Source organism: Protopterus annectens, chromosome 14.part0 (genome assembly GCF_019279795.1).
Source record: "Protopterus annectens isolate FY-2018-M chromosome 14.part0, PAN1.0, whole genome shotgun sequence".
NCBI classification, from domain to species: Eukaryota; Metazoa; Chordata; order Ceratodontiformes; family Protopteridae; genus Protopterus; species Protopterus annectens.
In genome coordinates this window covers 827,966,081-827,991,080 of record NC_056748.1, presented here as the reverse complement: position 1 = coordinate 827,991,080, position 25,000 = coordinate 827,966,081, and the positions used below count along the sequence as shown (strand labels likewise).

At 38.9% G+C, this 25,000-nt stretch overlaps 1 protein-coding gene across 1 annotated transcript in view; it reads right to left on the bottom strand.

Annotated features, from left to right (window-relative positions):
* TLL2 (tolloid like 2) overlaps positions 1 to 25,000 on the bottom strand; it is a 2,712,623-nt gene that overhangs the window by 2,241,888 nt on the left and 445,735 nt on the right. The window lies entirely within an intron of this gene.

Here is a 25,000-nt window from a genome sequence, read left to right as displayed (position 1 = left end):
GCTGCACTTTATTTGGGGTTAATCAGAGTCTCTTTAATTGATGGCAAGTGTATACCCAAGAAGACTGAATGTTGTAATTAAATCAAAAGGTGCTTCAATGAAGTATTAGTTTAAGGGTGGCACACTTATGCAACCAGCTTATTGTAAGTTTTTTTTTTTTTTTATATTTTTCCCCTAACAGATTTGTTTGTTTTTCAATTGAATTGTACAGGGTATAGGTCACATTAAAGGTGGGAAAAGTTTTGAAATAATTTACTGTGGTCTCATTTTTTTTACATCACAAAAACCTGGCATTTTAACAGGGGTGTGGAAACTTTTTATATCCACTGTATATGTGCGTGTGTGTGTACACACGCACGCACACTCACATGCCCACATACACACTCATATACATGTTATTTTCTCTGAATGTACAATAAATGTGAAAATAATCATACTCTCTTATCACATATCGGAATTTTCATCACGTTTAAACCAAAAGTACTACTCCAAATGTCATTCAGCTAACAGCTAGCTGCATAATGATGAGCCTTTCACAATGACATTTTGAATGCTTTACTTGTGAATAAAAGAAAATCATATTTTTGTTTTGCCACAGATAATGTACTACCTTATAGCATTTACAAACTAATAAAGTGCACTCCTGTACCCCACAAAAAAAAAGTCAGGTGAATGGAATATGAGGGTTTAGGACTTCAACATTTTAGGAAGGCCAGTCATATGGCCTCGCCCATATGAAGTTCAACTTTCTGAAGAGTCCCCATATATATAGGTACACAAATATACATCTGTAGTGCAGGAAGTGTAATACACTTTCTGCGGATTCTTCCGTTCAAGTGCAGTTTAATAACAGTGAATTAAAGTTCATTTTCATTTCAAAAGAAAACACATGCACTCAACATACTTCTGGTTACTTCCAGTTCAATTCTATGTTTTTGTCCACTTTAAAATCTCTTAGTAAAACAAAAATGAAAAAAAAAAAAAAAAAGAATTCTTACAGCCTTGGTATTGCAGCCCTGGTTAAGCTGCTTTACAGTCCTCAAATATATCCACAGTTAGATTCCTGGTACTCGATGAGTAGATTCACAGATTTTTCAGTGATTCCCCTGGTATTTCCACAGATTCTCCCTATCACTACCCTCTATGAGTATCCAATCTTGGCCCTGAAAACCCTCTATGTGAGGTGCAAAGTGGCAAACATGTATAATATTATGGGCTTCCAGCTCATTCAACAGACATTTCTCATAGTGATTGGCATTGTAGAATGGCATTACAGTTTTTTTACAACTGTAATATGTTGACTACACACATCATCATAAGTTTTTACCATAATATATAGTACATATGCAGCATATCAAAACAACATTTCTGACATATAAAATAGCCACTATGAAACAATGCCACAATACATACCAAATGTGTGGAGTGTCTGAGGCTGTGCTACACAAATATCCTGTGCTTAAGATTAGAGATGGGCATGTGGGAAGACTAAAGACTCAAAGTGGGCACATCCTCAGAGACCACTCCACATTGCCTGACTCAGCCCACCAATACAGCTGGTGGTACAGCGTTGGATGGAAAAGCCTCACCTTGGCAAGATAATGCTGTATCAGATGACCCCCTTATATCCTCTCTGAGTTACACACAAATGAATTAACTCAATCTGTCGGTGCAACAATCTGGGCAAGGAGAGAATACATTTGGGAAGAGGGGACACTGATTATGCACAGCTAATGGTCAAGAGAGAAAAAAAGTCTATCTGCTAACTAGTATGTTTAAATTCAGGAAATGGCTGTGTATACTCTACTCTTTATATCCTTGCCAAATCCCCTATTATAAACTTCTGCAGCAGAGATATATCTCTAAATAAACTGTTATTTTGAAACATGTGGCAATGGTGGAAGCCACAGTAAAAGTCTACATACATCCTTACTTTTATACACTGTACATTCTAAACCAGTTTATCTGAGGGCTTGGTAAGTTAGCCAGACTTCAGTTTTTGACCACCACAAGACATTTTGCAACTCCTATCACCATCTGACCAACCTGCTCACCTTGTACAACCCATCAAGACAGCTGAGATTTTCTGAAGACTTCTGGCATTCTAATTTTAGATTACATAAAATCCTCACAGGACCACAAATTTGTAGTGCAGTCCACTGCCAATGGAATTCCTTATCCATGGACAAGCACGTGACCATATTGACCAGCTTCAAAGCTACTCCTACCTGCAACAAGTAAATGTATTTGCTTTGGCACACCACAATAACCATCAAAATAGTTACTACTATCACTTCCTATTCTGTTTTGCCTACTTTCACGTCAGACAGCATTAACTCATTTGCAATGAGTGTAGGATAACTATACGCTTCGAGTGAAATTATTAATCTCTTTAGTACATACTGTACTCTTCTCTACCACTTTTGCAATCACTGCTGTCTCATATTCATGGTTTCTGGATCACCATCCATACCTCTTAACATCTTAGCACAAGAAATCTGGGCAAACCCTAAAATAGTGGGGGGATAAAGGTCCAAACAATGGGACAGATTTTAAATATTACTCTTGTAACATTACTAAGTTGCTAGAATAACAGGATTGTGTTGGCAAGCATTTTTCTGAAGCATACAAAGTCTGAAATTCAAATGTATGTCATTATTTAGTTACTTGAATCAATGATTCAATGATTCAATGAACTCAATGATTTGCCAGAAAACCAAAACATTTATGAACAGACCAAAAATATGAGGCAAAAATCTGGACAGTCTATGAAAATCTAGACAGTTGAGAAGTATGTCCCTCTTTGTCAGTTTCAAACCAGTTAATATTTTCTGTATGTTCTTCGGTCTCCCAATTACTATAAACTTGTGCCTGTTAAAATATATAACTATCTATCCAGTGTACAATGCTTACTGTAAAGTCCTTTGTGCTCTTTTTTGGGCCTCTATTGAAATGGAGCTCTGAACAAAGTCCATTTATGCCAGTTAAAATGGAAACAGTTTTATTTAATTTATGTATATTAAATTAAAAACATCGAATTTATCAAAATGATCTGTAAAGAATCTGTTTGGGGGTTACTTTAACTTAAAACCATGTAAATATTTAGTGAGCATTTACTGTAGGAAAGATGATCAAAACAGTGGATTATGTGTCGATAACTCCTTAGCTACTGTCATCCTGATTCATAAAAAAATTCTAAGGTTCTACTATTTGCATCTCACTCCACCTAACTGAAGCACAAAAAAAAACATGCCTGTGAAAATCGCTGAAAAACTGAAATTAATAAAAAAAGTCTAATGTGAAATACTAATGACATAAGGGGCACCCACAGTGCAGTGACTGAAATATAAAACTGCAGAGAGATTACTCTAGAAGTCACTGGGAATTTCAGACAAGTTTCTTTCCCCTCTGTGAAGTGACCAGGGAATAAAAATGTGTCAGCTAAACAAAGTAAAATAAAGGACAAGCACAATGACAGTCTCTTCCTGAAAGACCGTTGAGTACTAGATGCAAGAATTCAAAGGCCCAAGGTTTTAAGACAAGTCAGTAACAACCAAAATATAAATAATAAGGGAGTGTGTCAAAGAAGAAATGATGAAATTGGTTATTATATAGATACATGAGTAGTACTTTCTGTAAATTTGTATATAGTTGTATAATTTCTTTTTTTTGTGTGAATATATCTTTTCTTACACCACTTACTCCTAAACTATGCTTGTTGTACCCCACTTAAACTAAATATTCCTCACATTTTGACTTTCTAGAAACAAAAATTAGTCATCTTAAACTACAAGATAAATGGCATATACTCACTATTTGTCATTTCAACATGCAACTGTTTTGACATGTCATTTTGAATATCTCATATCTTGCTTTTGCCTGTATATCAAATACTGAAAAATTTCAATAAAATAAATGTTGGGGAAAAAAAAAGAAATGATGAAATTGCACGGTTTAAATGTACCAAAAATACAAATTGTACTGATGTTTCCAAAAGTTCTGTCACTACAGTAATACAGGTTAAGTCAAAGACAAAGATACAATCTGTGGACTGGGACATCAAACGCACAAATAAAACCTACATTTACGGCATCTTCTGTACTAAGCAACAAACTTATGTTTTGGAAACAAGCTATATATTCTGAGAATCTTCCAACTTCTGTTAGGAATCTGGAAATAACTGTCAGTAATAAACCTACAAAAAAGACATTTCACTGACTACACAGATTAATAAGTATTTACCTGTTTAGGAAATGTACAACCCCCACTCAAAATGTGGAATTAAGCAATGACACTAACTGTAATGTTGACAGCAACAAATGTGGGTTTACTATGATTCACTTAAAGCAATTTGCCAATGATTTATAACTTACCTGTGCACCACAGCATATGCTGCATAAAAATGAACATCTTTAAGAAACAAAATTTTATTAAAGTTTCAATTTTCCTTACACTGATGCCACTGAGTAAAATAGTGAACTCTAATCTCTGTGACATCAGTGTAAGAAAAATGAATTTTGCATCTACAGATTTTAATGGGGACACCATTCCACATGGAAGAAGGTATACCATTAAAGTCTATCAATATACTGCACATTAACCTAAGGTGAGGTCAAGATAAAATATAGTAAATTTAATTGAAACACATTTTAATAAAAACTGCTGTGATGTATATACAGACATCGGCAAATCAATTTAATCTAGATGCAATTAATCATAGCCAAAACATTATGTAAACACTTTCCATCACAAACCCAACGAAATAAAAAAAAATAGCATATACTATCAAACAAGCAATTCCTGCATTCTTTAAAAGGAGCAAGTCCTCCTGTATCCCTTCATGTCGGGGCAAAAATCCACACCTTTGCTCTGCTAACTACAAGGTCATACAACCACAGAGAAAACAGAGAAAAGTGAAAAGATGTAAAACAAAAACAAAACTCACATTTTTCCTCTTCTCCATCTGCCATGATCAAAAAATACAAGGTCCTGCATCTGCAACAACCTAGCACTTACAAGAAACATTGAAATCAAAAAGTTCTAGCCTTCTAGTTGACATGTTTTGAGCAATGACTAAAAGTGAAATCAGAAACAGCTGTACTTCAAGGTTTTCACAATGAAGTTATCAAACTAGAAAACATGTTCTGCATATTCTAAGAAAATGGGAAATAAATACATTACAGAAACACACAAGTGTAATGACTCAATGGAAACTGGTCTGGAGAAAAAAATAATTTAATTTTTTAACCTACTTGTACATTTGTATAATTGGATGCCTTCACAGATGAAATGTACCACAGAAGCTATACCAGTTCTAAACAGAAATATGATTTATAAACACATTGATGCTGGTAAAGTTTAAAAAGAGACAACATTTTGATGATCCCTTTATAAGGTACAGTTATGATTTTAATGGAATCACTTCTTTTTTTTTTGCAATCTAATTTTTATTGCATTTTGTTAATATACAAATACAAATACAGGTCATACAACAAAAGCATATAGGTTCGAAATAAAGAAGGTGGATACAGTTAGTAAATATTTGCTTGATATCATATAGGTTCAGCAAAAAATTACAAGGAAAACAATTAACCTCCCATGTGCAAGTGTTTTAGAATTTAACATAGAATAGTGAAAAGGAATATTGACAATTCAAGATATTGAATAATCATATGTAAGAGTATAAGATGGTAAACCCAATACCTATTTGCTTTAACTATCTACAATATGTACATTTGGCTGTCACTAAGTAAGGAGGTATTAGCATAGAGATAGTTGTTTCTACTGATACTAGGGTAGAGGAGCGTGGTAATAGGGTTTCTATTTTGATTCTTCAGGGGTTAGAGTGGAGTTGGGGACTTAAAATAGAAAAGTATTTAGACTAGGGTTAATACTCCACCAGAAGTGGGGATATTAGATAATAGGGAAATAGGGACGCGGCCAGAGGAGCAAGAAGAAATAGAGGAGTTAAATCGAGGAGCGTTATTATTTAAGAACTTCTATAAGGTTATTCTAGTATTTTTGGAAGTAGTTTATTTTCATTTTGCTTGTTGTCTTTAGTTTACTTGCTAACACATATTTGATAGACATAGACTTGAACTCCTTCCAGGATGTTTTGACCTATCTAACCAGTTTAGTGTAATATAAGTTTTAAGTAGCACACATAGCGTCACAGTAATATGTTTCAACTCATATTTATAGGGACTACGAAAAATATTCAAAATCGCCATTTCCCAGGATAGGGTTAACTTCATGTATCCCATTTTTTAAGTTGTGCTCTTAGGGAGCGCCATAGTTTATACACATTTTTACAGGACCAAAATATGTGAAGTGTATCTGCTACCGAATTAGGACAGGTTGGGCAAAAAGGCGAGATATTTGGGTTAATTTTACTTAGGAATAAAGGCGTAATATAGGTGTTATTATTTATCATGAACTGAGTATATATCAGTTTCTTAAAAGGGGTTAATTTTATTGTTGTGTCAATTGCCTCAAGTTTTAGGTCAAGTGTTATTTCTTTGTTTTGGCTATCCCAGTACTTAGAGAATAGAATATTATCTTGATGTTTAATTTTTGTTATTAATCTGTATACATTAGAAAGCATTTTAGTCCTTAACAGAAGTTGGGTTATTAGTTTCTGATAGAGCTGAAATTCTGATGGGGTTATTTTAATCTTGTCTGTAACCAGAGATATTAGGTATATTATTTGTTTAATAATTATGTAGTATCTTTTATTGACTGCTAATGAGGCTATGACGGCTTCAAAGGGTAAGTCTTTAATTATATAGAAGTCCTATACTGTACAGTTCTTGATAATAAGAAAACTATCAAGATTTAACATGGTGTTACTCAATTTGACGTTGGGATTTAGGTGAATTGGTTGAGCCATCACTAATGAGTTTTTCAAATCAAGAGATGTTATCAGCTTTTGGAACCCAATGATAATTTTTATTAATATAGGGTGAATTTTATATTCTTTGAGAGTTTTAGGGTTAAGAAAGATGGTTGCTCTAGGATTAATATTGGATGCACTTATGTGTGCATTGTAGATTTTTGTCCATATGTGGTTCCAGACTTTATCTGTAGGATGGAAATTGGTTATGTGTAAAATACGGCTGGCATTTATTATATGGTAGTATGTTAGAAAATCCGGATGGGCCAGGCCCCCCTCTTTCTTTGGGAAGTGTTAATTTAGTATAGCTAATTCTGACATTTTTATGGTACCACAAAAATTTCCCCAATGTAGTATTCATTTTTGAGAAGAAAGTATTTGGAATGCTTTGATTAAGGGCAAAGAGAGGGAAAAGAATTTTGGGCAGGATATTCATTTTTATAATAGCTACTTTTGAGAGGAGGGAAAGGTTTAGATTCTTCCACCTTGTGAGATCTTCCATGACTTTTGACCATGTTTTGTATACATTGTTATTAATTAGTTCGTGTTGGGGATGGGAGAAGTTTATACCCAAATATTTAAGTGTATAATTAACTTTGATCTTTGTTTCTGGAATGAAAAATTCTTTGTGGCTAAGAGGGTTTAAAGGAAAAATTATTGATTTGCTGGGATTAATGGTGCAGTTTGAGATTTGTGAAAATTTGCCAATAGAGCTTAGAATTATTTCTAGATCAGTTGAAGGTAGTTTCAAGTAAATATTTAGATTGTCTGCGAAGGCGGTATATTTCACTAGTATTTTATATATATAGACTGGATGATGGAATGTTTTTTGGCTTAATTTTAACAAGAGGACTTCAAGATATAGATTAAATAAGTAAGGTGAAAGCGGGCAACCCTGCCTTGTACTGTTTATTATTTGAACTGGACTTGAATTCTTCTTGTTTATGTTTAGGGTAGTAGATGCCTTATTATAGAGGGTTGCAACCATTTTGATGTATTCATCAGGGTTAGAGAAGTGTTTCATAATTTTAAAGAGAAAATTTAAGTTTACCCTGTCAAAAGTTTTTTGGGCATCAACCGAAATTGCATATTTGGGAGATTTGTCATACTTTTTCATATTGTTTATGGCTTCAATGGACAGAGTGTTGTCCCATACATGCCTATTGTTCATGAAACCTAATTGGTCATGTGATAAGATATGCAGAAATATATTTTTTAGTCTATAAGCCAGGAGAGATGATAGAATCTTTATGTCAAGGTTAATTAAAGCAATTGGGTGATAGTCATTTGTAGTGAGGTTAATGTCGTTTGATTTTTGTATAAGAATAGTCTTGGAGTTATTAATATATGTCGGAAATGCCAAATTGGATTATATGATTATAAACCTTGAGTAGAATGGGAGCTAGGACTTGCTTAATGGCCTTGTAGAATTCTGACACATAGCAGTCTGGACCTGGGGCTTTACCTGGTTTCAGTTTATTAAAGGCTAAAATGATTTCTTTCATGGTTATAGGCACCTTTAGCAGTTTGTTGTGGGTGTCACTTATTACTGGGAATTGTAATTCATCTAGGAAAGAATTGTCTAGGCTTTCTAAATCGAGTAATTGGGGTCCGTGGATTTCTTTATACACTTCTTGAAATACATGTATGATTTCTTTATCTGTGAAGAAGGATTTACCCCTATGGTTAATTTGTTTTATTATGGTAGGTGGGGGCTTAATGTTTATTATCCTTGCTAGAACTTTAGAAGGGGTTTGCGCCCATTTAGCATATCTATGAATAAGTCTGGATTCCATAAGAGAGTATTGATTTAGGTGTAATTCGTATAGTTGTTTTTGAAGGGTGATCATCCGTTTTTCAACATCTACAGAAAACTTAATTTGCAACTCTGATTCTAGTCTTCTTAGTTCTGTTTCTAGTGCCAAGGTACGCGATTTACACTGTTTCTGAATTAGGGATGCCTTTTGGATAAGGATACCTCTTAAGGTGACTTTATGTGCTGCCCATTGTATATCTAGGGAGATGTCTGACTTTTCAAAATAACTTGTTGCCTGTGAGAGGAATTCTTGGATTTCTTGGTGAAGGGTCTTGTTGTTCAAGAGGTTAGGATTAAGGGACCAATTTGCAGGGATGCGGTTCTCATGATTAGGTTTATAGATATTTAAGTTAAGATTAATTGTGGCATGGTCAGAGATAGTTCTAGGGTCACTGTTGTATACTATTTCATAAGATGAAAAATGTGCTGAGATTAAAAAAAGGTTTATCCTGGACCAGGATTTGTGATACACTGAGAAGAATGTGTAGTTACTAACAGAGGGGTCTTTTCTGAAAAGTTCGAAAGGATGAAATAACTTAAAATCGTCGATTATATCACTTAGAGTGTTAGTAATACCCAGAGGTTGTTTGTTGGATTTGCAGGTTCTGTCCAGTTCCGGTCTAATGGTCATGTTCCAGTCGCCCCCAAGGATCATTAGGTGGTTGTGGAATTTTTCGATAAGTGAATATATTTCATATAGAAAAGAGGACTGATGGAAGCAAGACCCGTAGACGTTTAATATAAGTATTTCTTTGTTGAAGCGTGGGATAGAACATGTTAGATAGCACCATCTGCCTTTATGGAAGCACGACCCATAGACATTTAATATAAGTATTTCTTTGTTGAAGCATGGGATAGAACATGTTAGATAACACCATCTGCCTTTTGGATCTCCACCAGTGGCTATGAATGAACCTCGGAAAGAGTTTTTAACAACTATTGCTACCCCTTTGGAGACCGTGCAGTTTCCTGCAGCTATTATTTGTTTTATCCATTTCTTTTTAGTGTCATTCACCCATTGCTCCTTTGTCATGTGCTTTTCTTGGATAAGAGTAACTTCAAAAGTAGATTTTTGAATAAGATGTAGTATTAGGCTCCTTTTTTTTTATTTTGTAACCCTTTAATGTTCATGAATCTATCGATAACATTAGGACTTATTTAGTGGGTTGGTAGAGTTTGGACTTTATTGCTAGAGTTAACTGATTTTACGTATAGAGGGGTAAATAGATTATGCAGGAATAAGTAGCTAGAGTGCCAGCAGAAACGTTTATATACATGTATATATATATATATTTTTTTTTTATTGTTGGGATAAGTATATAGTAATAGTAGGGTATAGTGACAGCCTCCTCTCTCAGACCTCCCCCCATGCTTAACCACAATCTACTTCTATCTGAAAGAGATAAAAAGATACTATTTACATGACTAACTATTTTACAAGAGGTTACCAACATTCCAAAATCCAACTTACTATCCACACTTGAACTTCTTGCTCTAAAATTGACATTTGTTATTTAGTTAATTAACTTATAATGTGAGCCAATACATGTACTTGGTTCAAGCAAAAGAGTTAATGCAAAACACATTGTACATATAGTTGAAAAGATTTTTATTTTATTTTTTTTTAAACAGAATTATAACAGTACAAATAATCATACCAAGTGGACTACCGTATTATTGTCCCCTTGGGGTAATACAACATTCTCTCCCTATTTTGTCTTAATTAAAATGCTAGTCTATCCATTACTTCCTGTCTGAGGATTTCAGACAGTCCGCATCAGCTGTTCAGCTTGCTGTGTATACATGTAGTTACTGGGCTGACCTTAGATGGTCACTCACTTTCCTCCACATCTGAATCCTACAATCCCTAGGATGCTAGCTGCATCCAAGTTATTGGGGAGTACCCAGGACCAACACGTCTTACATCACAGAGCTGATATAGGCTACCTCTAAAACCTGACTACAGTTGCATGAGAAAATATTTTTTTCTGATATGGCTAAAAACAATGCAGTTGTTTAGAGGTCATATGACAGCTAGGGAAAATATAGAGTCCCACTAGAAAGTAGGCAAATGCCCTTCACGTACCCTTTTTTAAATAAGTACACTCGGACAATGGTGCTCTGTGCCAGCTTTGCTCCATTTTCGGTAAAGATGCAAAAAACATGTATAGAAGAATAATTTAATATGCCAGCAGTGTCGCTGCCCTTTACACTTGTATCGGTTTGTAACTGTAGGCATGTATCCAGGTTGCAAAATATGCCCAGCTATCTAAATTTGAATAGAACTCCCATTCAGATATCTTTATTATAATGAGTGTCTGTGGCATCTTGCAGTTGTATGACAGTTCAGCAATAATGTGAACTGCTGAATTACCTGCATTTAACCAAGATGAATAAATCTTACATGATGCCAGCAATAATCATAGGATTTAACTGATATTTCCCTAGATTACCCTGGTTATCGAGGCAACAACATAGGGCCTTAGTCTGCATTATTTATGCTGATTTTAAGAAAAATCAGCCTGCCTGTACTTAGCTAGAGTAGAGCCCCGTGCACATACCTCATGGTCTGCTCTGCTCCATTTTAAACCTTGTTTAAACAGTGAGAGTTCTACAGTTCACACCTTGTTACCTATTATTAGCGTCAGGTCATAAAAACAATGCAGTTCTGTGACTTGGCATAAGGATATGTGCATTTGTGACTAAATATGCCAGCTTGACAGTCCTGTCAAATGTCATTTTGGCAGAAACAGTGTTAAGGTGTTCTGTCCGCTCTAACCGAAACTGCAGAAATACACTACTATTACACTTACTTTGTCATACTCAAGCATCCTTCTATTGTTCTTTGACCTAACTTTTGTGTAGAAACCACTCTACTTTCCCATCAAAACTAGTACGTACTCCCCAATAAGATTACAAGTACTACTCAATGGAGATACTCATTCTAATCCAGGTCCAGCATCCAGAACAAATTAAACTAATCCTAATCATAACACTTCCAGCCTTTACTCCACTCCCCTTACATTCAGTCTACTCCATCTCAACATCAGTGACCCACACAGTAAACTAGAATCATTTCATACTTGGATTTCCCTCCAGAGCTTCTCATACTAAATGAATTCTGGTGAAGTAAAACATTTCCAATGAACAAACACTGCCATCAGACTACAATAATCTTAGACTCAACAGATTCTCTAAAAGAGCAGGTGGCATGGCAATTAGATTTTCAACAACTTTCAACAAAGTCTCTATTCCAAAACAATTGCCTCTTTCTTCAATGATGAAAAACTGACAGTAGCCGATATCATCAGCAGTCAAGGCGTTTGAATAAAGCCGTTCATCCGCGCTGCACCGGCCCAAGCCAGGCCAAAATAAGGTGTTGTTAGCTTAAGAGCTTATCTCTGACAATAAAACATAGACAGCAGAAAATAAAGGCTGTAAAAACTAACCAGTTACCAAAAAGACACATTTGGCATCTCTCCCTTGGCCAATGTACAGATGTAACATTGTGAGGTTCACAGGGACTCATTTTCCTTCCTTTAAGCCATAGGTTCTCAGTTTTTTCCTGGAGGGTTTAGATAGGAGGGCAGAGTCTCCCTTTGACGACTGTGCGCACATAGCATATTTTGAGTTGGTACCACCGTACAACGAGTGGTTTCCTGTAGGTGATATTATCAGGTTACACTTGTAGGTCATAGGTCACTCTGTCAACAAGATATATTTTTTTTGGCCTACTGATCGAACGTTGAGATGGAGAGGTGCTTTTTAGCAAGAAAATTGGAAAGACAAAAGTTGATGAAATACCTCAGTCGGATTGCCGAGTTAAGGAGTTAGTTTTGGGTCTGCTTTTTCATCAGTTCACTTGCAGGGCATCAGCAGGAGGCTTGAAGATATGTGAGATCATTTATTTTTATTAAGGTCAGTTTGTTTATTTAGTTTGATGCACGGATGGTTGGATATGTAATCTTTCTTGCTTCATGCTTAGCTGGGGATTGCTGGAATTTCACCAAATGCTTTGTGAAATGTAGATTTCATTTTTTGAAGATTTTTGATAAAGTATGTGACATTTTTGTGCTGAAAGGAGAGAGTAGCTGGATATTTCATCTGGAATTTTATGTTTTTATTTATCAGAAACTTACAGAAAGGTGATAGTGTTTGTCTGGATTGTTTTATAGGAAGTGGCAAGTCCTGGGCAATTGTGATTTTTGATCCTCTCCATATAATGGATTTCTTGTTTTTTGCAGCTTGCAAGAGTGATTGGGCATGTGAGGCATTTAGTAATCTAATGTAGATTTGCCTGGGTGTGTCTGGGACTTGTGATTTTCTCAAAGCCCTATGTATTCTCTCAATTGTAAATGTTTGTGCAAGATATTTGTTTTCCAGGAAGAGACCAAATATTTCCTCTGCAATATTGAGAAGTTGTGGTTGTTCAAACTTCTCAGGTATGCCTCTGATCAGCACATTATTACGCCTTGCTCTAGCCTCCAGATCAATTATTTTTTGCTGCATGTCGTTTATAGAGGATTCAGTGTTTTTTTGAAGTTCCTGCAATTTAATTTCATTGTCCATCATTCTTGCTTCGTTCTGGTCCAACCTTGAAATAACTTGTTCCAAATTGTTACCAAACAAGGTTAGCTTTGAGGAAAATGTTTGCATTTCAGACTGAAGTGGGGTAAGAGCTGCTTTCAGTTCTTCCATTATGAGGGGGTGCTCAGTTTTTCTGTGACTGTGACTGTTTTGGAGCCACAGGCTGTGATCTAGCTGTTTTTTGTCTTTTAGTAGTTGTTTCTTTCTCCGGAGACATAACTAATGACAGTCTAGTTTTCGAGGATTGCGCATCCATTTGCTCCATCTTGATTGAAGTTTTGTTTTTTGCTTATTTATTTGTTTTTTGCTTATTTATTTGTGTTTTTGTAGAATTCTTGCAATGCTGTTTGGCCTAAGCACATGTGGCTGTAGGCACTACTACACCACTACTGGAAAAAAAAAGGTAGGAGAACCTTTCAGTATCCTAGATCCAAGAGAAAGGAGGAACATTTTTCAAAAGGTAAGTAGATTTTGGTTAGCTTATTTTTAGGAAATCGTTTCTTTTAATTTTTGATGCAGCAGCAGTAGGTGATTTTAGTAGATTAACTGGTAGTAGTAAAAGCACACAAAAGTCAGTATTTCCTAGTCAGCGGCCATCTAAGAATCCTTTAATGGAATCGCTTCTGAAATCTTTTGATGTAAGCACTATTGATTCAACAGCTTACACCTGACAGAATCTTTATGAAATGTGCAGTGTAATGTGGCAACAAATACAATATATAGGGTTATGACTGGGTCCCCGATCTCAACCACGTTATTATGTGCTCAAGACATTGATGCCAAGAAATTCATCTTGAGAGCGAAGCTGTAAGATTTGCAAACTTCAAGGGACATAAAAAGAAAGATATTCAGGGACTGAAGGAATGACCCTGTACTTATACTTGACCATCACACCCCTTAGAGGCTGTTTAACATTTATTACACACCACTGAAAGTGCTTTTACTGTGAGGTCTCGCGCTACAATGGCATGTAACAGGTTTATTTTTTCCGATTTTTGAACTTAATCACGGAGCCCCATTCACTACAAATACATTACAAATTGTTACAAGAGTCCAAAGGGACAGTGGTAAGAAGGTCAATTCCAAACAGGCTTAAACTGGTATAACATCGCAAGGACAGTGTCATCAATAAGAAATCTAGTGAAGCTTGTTAAATTAAGCAAAATACAAAGTAGCAGCTCTGTAAGTTAAGGTGACCGAACCAGGCAAGATTACAACTATTTATGGCTTGCTCTTTGCAAAATGTGCCTTCCTACAAAGGCTACCATGAGGTTAATAAGATATTGATCATCTTACAGCCTTGCAGCAAGAAACTGTACAACAAAGAGAAGAGAGAAATGAAAAATAGTATACAGTCTAAATGGCGCCTAAATAAACAGAGTATGCATGCAAAGTAAATCTATAATTAATGCTTGTCTCAAATAATTACATCGGTAAGGTTTTTATTTCTTAAAGGAGAACTTTACCCTGAAGTCTCATGAAATGTTTTCATCATATTACTACATTACAGTCACTCTTAGTTCTTCCTACTATATTTTAATTTCTTATATCTCAAAATGGCTGTTAGGCTTCACGTTGCCATGATTTTGCTTTCATATCATCTTCTTCCACAGTGCAGTTTGTGTGACCTTTGATGGCACATCCTAGACATAATGCTTTTCAAATTTTCCCTTACAACTAACCAGTTTTTTAGTTTTAGCACTCAAATCTGTTTCTTTGAGCTTAGCACTTGTTCAGAACTCATTGCAAGCAATAAATAAGCTGCAAATTACTCGGGTTCCGGATACTGGCTAAGGCTCTTGCCACCCCTATAGTGCCTTTTTTAGGCAAGGTTCAAATGACTAATTCACCACCGTGGCAGGTACAAGCAAGCAAAATCTGAGGGTAATGCTACTCAATGCTAGAAGTCTAAACCTCAAAATGCACTCACTCAAGGCACTCCTTAAAATGGAGAACACTGACATCTGTGCAGTGACAGAGACCTGGTTCAAGGCTCCAGACAGCACCTCTGCATTACCAGGCTATAATTCATACCACACCTTTCGGCCACCTAACCTGGACCGAAACACTAAAGACGGAGGCGTGTCCACATTCATTAAGGATATCCACACCTCCAGGCTAGTTGCTCAGCATAATGCATTCGAGACTATCCAAATGCAACTAACTCTGGGCAAGACCACAATCCAAATTGTGGCTTGCTACAGATCCCCCACCATGCCCCAGGATTCCCACTTCTCATTTCTTGATACACTGGAAAATATTAGGGTACAACCCAACACCCTAATAATGGGCGATTTCAACTACCCCACCACTAACTGGTAAAACTGCTCTTGTACCAACTCTTTTGCTCAATGTTTTCTGGAATTCATAAATTCCAATGCCTTGGATCAACTTATCCACACCCCCACCTGAGGCAGCAATATCCTAGACCTGGTCATTACCAACATGGGCAACCAGTGTTCGACACTAGAGGTCAATTTCTCATTGGTCAGATCCGACCACAAGCTAATCACCCTAGGCATCCACATCCTGCCCCCCCCCACATTAGGGAAACCACCGTAAAATATTTCTCCAAAGCCAACTTCACACTTCTTAAGACAGAAGTGGCAAACTTCACGACACCCATGCAGATGGACAATAGAGGTACGACTGTTGAATCCTACACAAATGCACTTTATAAGCACTTACACGAGTGCATGGATCGTGCTATCCTTAACAGAACCAAGATGCTATCCTCCAAAAAATGGAAGCCAATCTGGTGGTCCCCTGCCATAAACAAACTCTACAACAGAAGAAAGAAACTGTTGTAAAAAAGAGTAAAATCCTATGACTGGAGGAATTCGCTGGTCAGCCTCAGCAAGAAGCTGAGATCCCTCATAAAATTCTCCAAAGCTAGTTACGAAAACAAAATTGTCACTGATTCTAAAGACAACCACAAAGCATTCTATAGCTATGTCAAGAATCTCAATGGCAACACTCAGATCTGCACTGAGTTACAGCACAATGGCACTAAATATACAGAACTGATATTGCCAACATCCTGGCAGATAGGTTCAGTGCTAACTTTACCCCCCTCTCACCCCCTAAAGGGCCCATCTCTACACCGGAAGAATGTAATGTTCCTGTAATCATGGCTGCACAGGTAAAAAAAACACACTCTCCAAAGCCAAGAACACAGCATCCATGGGACCTAACAACATCCCAGGCTGCGTTCTACACAAACTACAGAACAAACTGGCACCTCACCTAAGTACCATGTTCAATCATAGCCTCACCTCAGGCTTTGTGCCCACTAAATGGCGCACAGCAACGGTTATCCCACTCCACAAAGGGGGAGCCACCACAGACCCCGGGAACTACCGCCCCATTAGCCTGACGAGCCTGGTCTGCAAGGCCATGAAATGTATCATCATGGAACTTATAAACAAAGACATTGGTAATCTCCAAACTCTGGACCCCACCCAGTTCGAGTTTGTAAAAGGCAGATCATGTCTCCTAAACCTGACAGACTTCTTTGAAGCAGTCACCAAAGCCATAGACAAGGGTAAGGTGGTTCACTCTAGATCTCGCCAAGGCTTCTGACGCCATTCCCCACTCTGGAATTATAGATAAACTCACTAAACTAGGTATAAATTCCTATGTCAGAAGACGGGTTGTCAACTGGCTCACTGACGGAGTCTGCTACTTTCACAGTGTGGTTTCTAAGTCTGACTTCAGCCCAGTGACAAGTGATGTACCACAGGGTTCAGTCCTGGGTCCTCTCCTGTTTGGTATCTACTTCTCTGAAGTACAGGCTAACACAGAAGGTCTTTGGCTAATGAAGTTCGCAGATGACTGCAAACTAGAAGCCATAATCGAAACTCCTAAAGAAAGGGCCTCACTGAGACAGATGCCTGGTGTCAAAGCCATGGCCTTAAGCTCAATGCCAAAAAGTGCATTGTCACCCCCTTTATTAAAAACTCTGTACCCATGAACTACCACATACGCAGTAGTCCACTTAACACCAAAAGTATGATAAGAGACCTTGGGACACAGGTGGACAGTAGTCTCTCCTTTGATAATCACATCACCACAGTAGTCAGAAAATCCTTCTACGTGGCACACTTCATCACAAAAGGTTTCTCATCCAGGAAAAAAGAGGTCATTGTTCCCTTCTACACATCACTCAGACCCATTATAGAGTACAACGCCCTTTTTAGTATGTACCTCACAAGACATCTACAACAACTGGAAAGGCCACAGAAGTACCTCACAAAGAGGATTACCAGCCTCAAACAGATGCCCTACGCAGACATCTCAAAAAACTCAAGCTTTACTCCATTGCATATTGCCTACTCAGGGGCAGTCTCTGCCTAACATACAAAGCTATGTCAAATTCAGAGCTGTTGGGCATGCTCCACTTAAAGAAATCCCAATCCCTCCGAGCTACACGCTCTATGCCCTAAACCTTGTCACCACAATAAACAGAACATGCTGGAGAGATAAATTCCTGTCCCAGAGACTTCCCATACTCTGGAACAAACTACCTATCGATATCAAACAAAGATCCTCATTAGCACTCTTCAAAATAGGAAATTCACCCCGGGGATCACTTCTGTGGCTCTGCTTGGCAGGGGCACAGGAAAATAATTTTCGTGGGTGGCAAAAGCTAGGGTACTTTTTGGCTAGACTTATATTGGCCTAAGGGCCAATAGCCTAGTGCCTACCTATGAACCTATAATAATGTAGTTTTTTTATTCATTTAGACACACTGGTAGTGCTGTGAGTTTGTTGCTTCTCAGACAGCCCCTGGAGACCATCTATGATTTTCTATTTTCTTAATAACTATGATCTGTGCTAAATGGTGGCTGCTTCAAAGCTTTTTATGGTACATTTAAAGCCTCTTCAAAGCATATTAGCTAAACAGCAAGGTTTAAGTAGTGACGTTTGTACTTCTTAAACTGTCAGACCTTGCCAGTGCCATTTCTAAGGTGTCAAACTTGTCAATTTAATGTAGCAGCTCTGCTTATTTATTTGCAGTTGACAACTGCCACTTCAAAGACATGGGCTTGCAGTACCACAGATTCTCATTGGGTTATCCTGAATTACGCATACAAAGCTATAATTAAATGCCCAAAATGAGAGTACCTGTCAGTTATTTACAGAGTGCTGCTGTATAACGAACCCGTCCATGTAATTCACATAAAGATTTACCTAAAAGCTAGCCTTCTGAAAATGTTATTTATGTTTTGACACCTAGAGTGTACAGCTGGATTGTGGCTTGTTTTCAATAGAAACCTGGGAAGAAAAGTTCCATATTATACAAGTACACGTTAGAACAGCTCACACCAACATTTTGTAAACCATGAATATAAATGATATGCAGCATGAGAACATTCATATTTTTTTGCAATTCTTTGCCCTACCTGCCTGGCAGCCATCAGATCATGTCTCAGATAATCACCTCATTTGTTCCCATCACCAGGTGAGAGGCAACCAGGAAGAGTCATCATCCAGACAGCCATCATTGGTGGTTTTTGTGTTTTTCACATTTTTCCCCAAACCTTTCCCTGCACGTACTTGACAAGGAGCCATGGAGGGGCAAGAAATGGGCTGTATACAAAGGGTGTCTTCTCACTTCTGCAAGGAAGGATTCCTTCAAGTACTGCTGTCCCTCCCCTTGTAGCAAGAGCAATGGTCTTCCTGGTCTCCATCAGGGATAATGTACCATCTTGTGTGCCGCCAAGTACATGCAAACTCGATGCTCCCCAGGACAGGCGAGCATACTCCTCCAGTACACAGGCTGCTAACTGAACAGCAGTTGCTTTGGTCACCATAATAACTACATCCCTGTGCACCAGACATAAGAACATTCATACTTGCAGTGTGCAGTTCATGATAAAAATAATTGCACCCTGCATGCCAGTGTATGTTTGCAAACATTTACAAGAGCAACAGTCATGGGAAGTTAAAATTAATCATTTAGATCATCAAAATTCACTCTCAAAAAGAAGTTATAGCTGCCCAGTAAAACTATAAGGGAAAAATGATGATCTATAACAGGAAGTCAATGAACTTCTACAATAAAACACAAAGAGAAAGGTTAATGCATACTTAATTTTATTTATTTATTTTTTTGTTTTTGTTTCTTGTCTGATCCCTGCATCTTACAACATAAAATTTTACAGTACAGGCAGTGTGATGCTATGCAGATCAATATTTGTAAAGCATCTCAGTGATGTTAAGAAACAGATAGTACAGTTGTGTGCCTACCATAAATGTAGATGTTCGAGTGTATTCACTGTTGCAGTCATTACTCTTGGGCTATCCTGCTGGCAGGCTACCCGCAGTCGGCCTAAATTCCAAAGTCCTGGTTTGGCGTCGGTTGCTGTCGCCTCTTCCCGGACGTCAGTGGGCCAGGGGTATAAAAGATGCAGCCAATGCCATTTTCCTCAGTTTTTCTTGCCCCAGATGTCAGGTGCCCCCAAAAGGGTAGGCTAAATATAATTTGCCAATAAACATACATGCAGTAAAGAAACGTTTCCTTCATCTACAAGCAAATACACCACATAGGTTGTATAGAATAGAGAAGTACAGATAAATCCCAGCAAAAGAAAGGGGGACAGTGGGAGGGTACTATGTTCATTGTGTTTCACTGTTGCAGTCATTACTCTTGGGTTGAATCCCAAAGCTGAGGATGGGTGGCTGGGCTAAATAAGATTAGAAGAGGCTATGAGGCCCTGCAGAACTGCAGTGGCAAAGCCTGCTCTGGATTTAGAGTAAAGAGGTAAGTGGTAGCGCTTTGTAAAAGTGAGCACTGAACTCCAAGTTGCAGCCTCTAAGATGTGTTTGGTTGGTACTCCTCTGAGGAAGGCTGCTGAAGTGGCTGCGGATCTGGTAGAATGAGGCCTAATGTCCTTAGGCACTGATTTGCCATGCTGAGAATAGCAGAAACAGATGCAATGGCCTATCCATTTAGAAATAATCTGTTTTGAGATAGCCTTTCCTTGTGATCCTGAAGCATATGACACTAAAAGTTGCTCAGTCTTCCTGAAGGCTTTAGTTCTGTCCAAGTAGAAGCGTAGCTGTCTGTGTATGTCCAAAGAATGCAGAATTTTCTCACCCTTGTTCTGTGGGTTTGGATAAAAAGGTAGGCAAGTGGATGGTTTGGATGAGGCCCACACTTGACACCACCTTAGGCATAAATGCTGGGTTTGTCCTCAGGGAAACCCTGTCTGGATGAAAAATGATAAAAGGTTCCAAAGCCATGAGTGCTTGTAACTCTGAGACTCGTCTTGCAGAGGTTATTGCTAGGAGCAGAGCTGTTTTCCAGGATAAGAATTTTATATCCGCTGTTGAGGCTGGCTCAAAAGGAGGCAGTGTGAGTTTTTCCAAGACATAATTGAGGTCTCATGCGGGAATTGGTGCTCTCCTTGGAGGCCAAAAGATGGGTGGTTCCATATTGTAAGGGGCTGAAATGGCAGAGGCATGAATCTTAATTGATGAGAAAGAAAGGCCTTTGTCCAGCATCTCATTTAGATATTGTAAAATCTGAGGGATATTTGGTACATACGTGTCAATGCCTTGTTCCGGGTTCCAAGCACAGGATCTCTTCCATTTTTCTGCATAAGATTTTCTGGTACTGGGCCTCCTGGCCTCCCAAGATAACATCCATAACAGCTTTAGAAAGAGGATTGTTCTGAATGGCTACATTATCTGTCATGCTGCCAGATTTAAGGTCCTGTGTTGGCTGTGCAGGATCTGATTGTTTTGTTGGGTCAGCAAGAGAGAAGTTTGAGGCAATATCCATGATGGACCTTGAGACAAGCTCTTTAGGATTGGGTACCAATGCTGGCGTGGCCCGTCTGGTGCAATCTGTATCATTTTTGGCTTCTCTTGTCTGACCTTTAGGAGTACCCTGGGAAGGAGAGGCAGTGGAGGAAAGGCATATACTGTTTGATTTTTCCAGCTGAAGGATAGGGCGTCCACTCTCCATGCTTGCTTGTGATAAATCCTTGTGCAAAATCTCTGTAATTGGTAGTTGTGAGGGGAGGCAAATAGATCTATGTCTGGGCGTCCCCATTTCCTTGTTATCATGCTGAAGACTTGTGGATCCAGTTTCCACTCGTGGGGATCCATGAGGTTTCTGCTTAGTTAGTCTGCCAGAATATTTGTTTTTCCTGGCAGGAATTGTGCTTGTAGGTGAACTTGATAAGTCAATGCTGTGTCCCATAAGGTCACTGCTTGTCTGCAGAGGGGGTAGGAATGTGTACCTCCCTGCTTGTTTATGTACCACATGACTGTAGTATTGCCTGTCTTTATCAGAAGCTGTCCTGGATGAAGTAGATCCTTGAAAGCTGTCAGGGCATTCTGAACAGCTAGCATCTCTTTTTGATTGATGTGAAGATGCATCTGGCTTGCAGGCCATGTGCCCTGAATACATTTTCCTGCCATATGGGCCCCCCCCCCCCAGGCATAATCTGATGCATCCGTTGTCAGTGTCTGTCTGGCTGTGGGTAAAGTGAATGGCAGACCCTTGTTGTGGTGACAGGCCTCTGCCCACCATCGAAACTCCTGTTGCAGGCAGGGAATGAGGGTAATTATTGTCTCCAGGCTGTGGCAATGCTGAGTCCAAACACTTTTTAGATACCATTGTAGTTTCCTCATATGCAGTCTGGCATATGGAATTAGTAGAATGCAGGATGCCATGAATCCCAAGGCCTGCAGGATTTTCCTTGCAGATAAGTGGGTCTTTGTTGCCAATTTTTTGAAGTAAGAAGTCAGTTGCTTTTGTTTGTCTGGCGTGAGATTAGCCATCTGGGCAGTTGTATTCAAGCTTGCACCCAGGAATATTATCTCTTGAGAGGGTACTAGTTTTGATTTATTTTCGTTTACTGTGTACCCTAGGCAAATTAGCAATATTTTTACAAATGCCAGATGCTTTAGAAGAATGTCTTTGTTCTCTGCTTGAATTCTTCTTTGTCTGCAAAATGCAATTTCTGGTGCCAGGCATTTTGTGAAGACCCTGGGCACAGTAGATAAGCCAAAGGGCAGTGCAAAGAATTGGTAATGCATTGAGCCAGCTATGAATCTGAGGTATCTTCTGCAAGATTGTCTGATTGGGACATGCAGGTATGCCTCTTTTAGGTCCAAAGTTACGAGCCAAGCTTTCTTGCCCAGCATGGGCAGTAGCTGCTGTAGAGTCAACATCTTGAATTTTGGAACCTCCAGAAACATGTTTAGAAAAGACAGGTCCAGTATTGGTCTCCAGGTTTTGTCCTTTCTGGGTAGTAAGAAAAGTCTGGAGTAAAATCCTTGCCCCTGCTCTTGTTGTGGTACTTGTTGAATGGCCCTCATGTCCATGAGGGCTGAAATTTGCTTTTGTGCCTCTGTCCATTGATTGTGTGGCAGGTCTGGCATACCTTTTGCCCTTGGTAGGGTGTGAAAATGGAACCTGTAGCCTTGGGACACTATGTTCAAGACCCATTTGTCTTGGGTAACCTTTTGCCAATTTGATGAAAAAAGTGCTAGTTTTCCCCGTAAGGGGGTTGCCAAAAGGAAAGTGCTTGGATCTGGCAGAGGAAAGTCATTGGGACTGTTTCCTGCAAGGTTGTGATTTGTCTTCTCCACTTTTGGAGGTAGGAGCACCCCATTGTTTAGGCCTGTATGAGCCTTGGGGCTGACATCTGCCTCTGGGACATCTGTATCTGCCTCTTTGTGGTTTGTCTGACACTGGAAAGGACCAATTTTTAGAAGGTTAGTTCCTGTTAAACCTGGGTAGCTGTACCTGTAAGAAATCCTTAACTGTCTGCATGGATTTTGCTTTATCCTCCATTTTCTTCAACACCTCTTCTGCTTTAGCACCAAACAAAGTATTGTGATGTAATGAGGCATCTAATAATTTTGATTTAACATGATCAGGCAGATTTTGTTCCTTTAACCAAGCATGCCTTCTAATAACAGAACCTGTAACAGCGGCCCTGGAAGAGGCCTCCAGTGAATCATAACCACATTGCAAAGTATGCTTTCCCACCTGTTCAGCTGCATGCAATAAATCCTGCAATTCCTTGTTCTCTGAACATTCAGTATTTGTCAACATTTTCTGTTTAAGCAGTGACATTAAGTACTGCTGATATTTAAGCATATGAAATTGACAATTTAAAGCCCTTACAGCCAAGGTAGCAGAAGTGTAAACTTTCTTCCCCCATCTATCCAGTGTCCTAGAGTCCCTATGAGAGGGGACAGGGTTTTTTGCAGTGGAAGCTTTGACCCCTTTGGGACCCTGAGATATAGTTTTTGGGTCAGCAGTGGGGTTCTTATATAGAAATTTATGAGAATCCGGGACCCTGTAGTATCTATCTGGCTTAGCAGGTGCAGGGGGTAGAGTCAAGTGACAGGCCGGACTCTGAAAATACATCATCTACAATGTCTAGAACAGGTGGAATAGCAAGGGGTCTGTGCTGAGGAAGTAACAGAAAGTCTCTGAGCCTTTTCTTAGATACAGAGTAATCTTGGCTCTCCCAGTGGAAATGCTCCCTCATGGTATGCAGGGATTCCCCAAAAGAATAATCCTCAGGAGGTGAGGCTGAAGGAATGGATTCTTCAGCATTAGAGTCCTCATAGGGAGGCATAGAATAATCCTGTTCAGAAGAGGAATCAGAGGAAATAGAAACCTGATCAGAAGAATCACATTCTGTCTCTTGCCTAGGCCTCTTATCAGGAGGGGGATGGGAACCCCTGATCAAAGTAATTAGGTCTTCGGACATTTTAAGCATCTGTTTTTTAGGCATGGAAGTCTGAGTAGGAGAATGCTGTATTTGTATCTTTGTCTTTAGAGCTGCTTTAGTCTTTGTCTTTGAAGCTGAAGATGGTTTAACATATAACTGTGTAGGTCTGAAGACACCCTCAGAAGCCGATGCCTGCTCAGCGTCTCCGGACCCATCTGAGGGAATGATTTCAGAGTGTCCAACACCTTGAGTATCCAGAGGCCCAGTCGGCTCCACGTGGGAGTCAGAAGCGGCCTGTGGCTCTGAGGTAGCGGGTGCCAGGGGCTGCGAAAGTGCCTCACTGAGAACCGGCGACTGGCCTAAGGAAGGCCTCATCATCAGTTTTGGACCTCGGATGCCTATCCTTTTCCTTGTCCTTGCGTTTTTTGTAAACTTCGGTCATCGGCTGTTCCGATGGCATTATATAATTAAACATTCGACCAAAGTAATGAAATGCAAAATCGAACCGATGCTTAATAGTGTGTTGGTTAAATCTAGCACAAAACCGACAGCTAGCAACATTGTGATCAGGGCCTAGGCAAGGAATACAGTAAGAGTGAAAATCCTTATGAAGTATTTGCTTCCCACAAGAAATACAATTGTTAACTTTTTCTGACATCGGTCTGGAGCAAGAAAAAAGTTTCCCCAATGGGGTACTTAGCTTTAATGAAGACTTCGGTTCTGAAATTCGTATTTGAAAATCTCAGGAGTCGGCCGACCAGCACTTGCGAACTGCTTTTGCTTCGGGCATCGCGCGGCAAGAAAGACCGAGGAAAATGGCGTCGGCTGCATCTTTTATACCCCTGGCGCACTGACGTCAGGGAAAAGGTGACAGCAACCGACGCCGGACCAGGACTTTGGAATTCAGGCCGATTGCGGGTAGTCTGCCAGCAGGATAACCCAAGAGTAATGACTGCAACAGTGAAACACGATGAACATCTGTTTCTATCACTGAAAAAT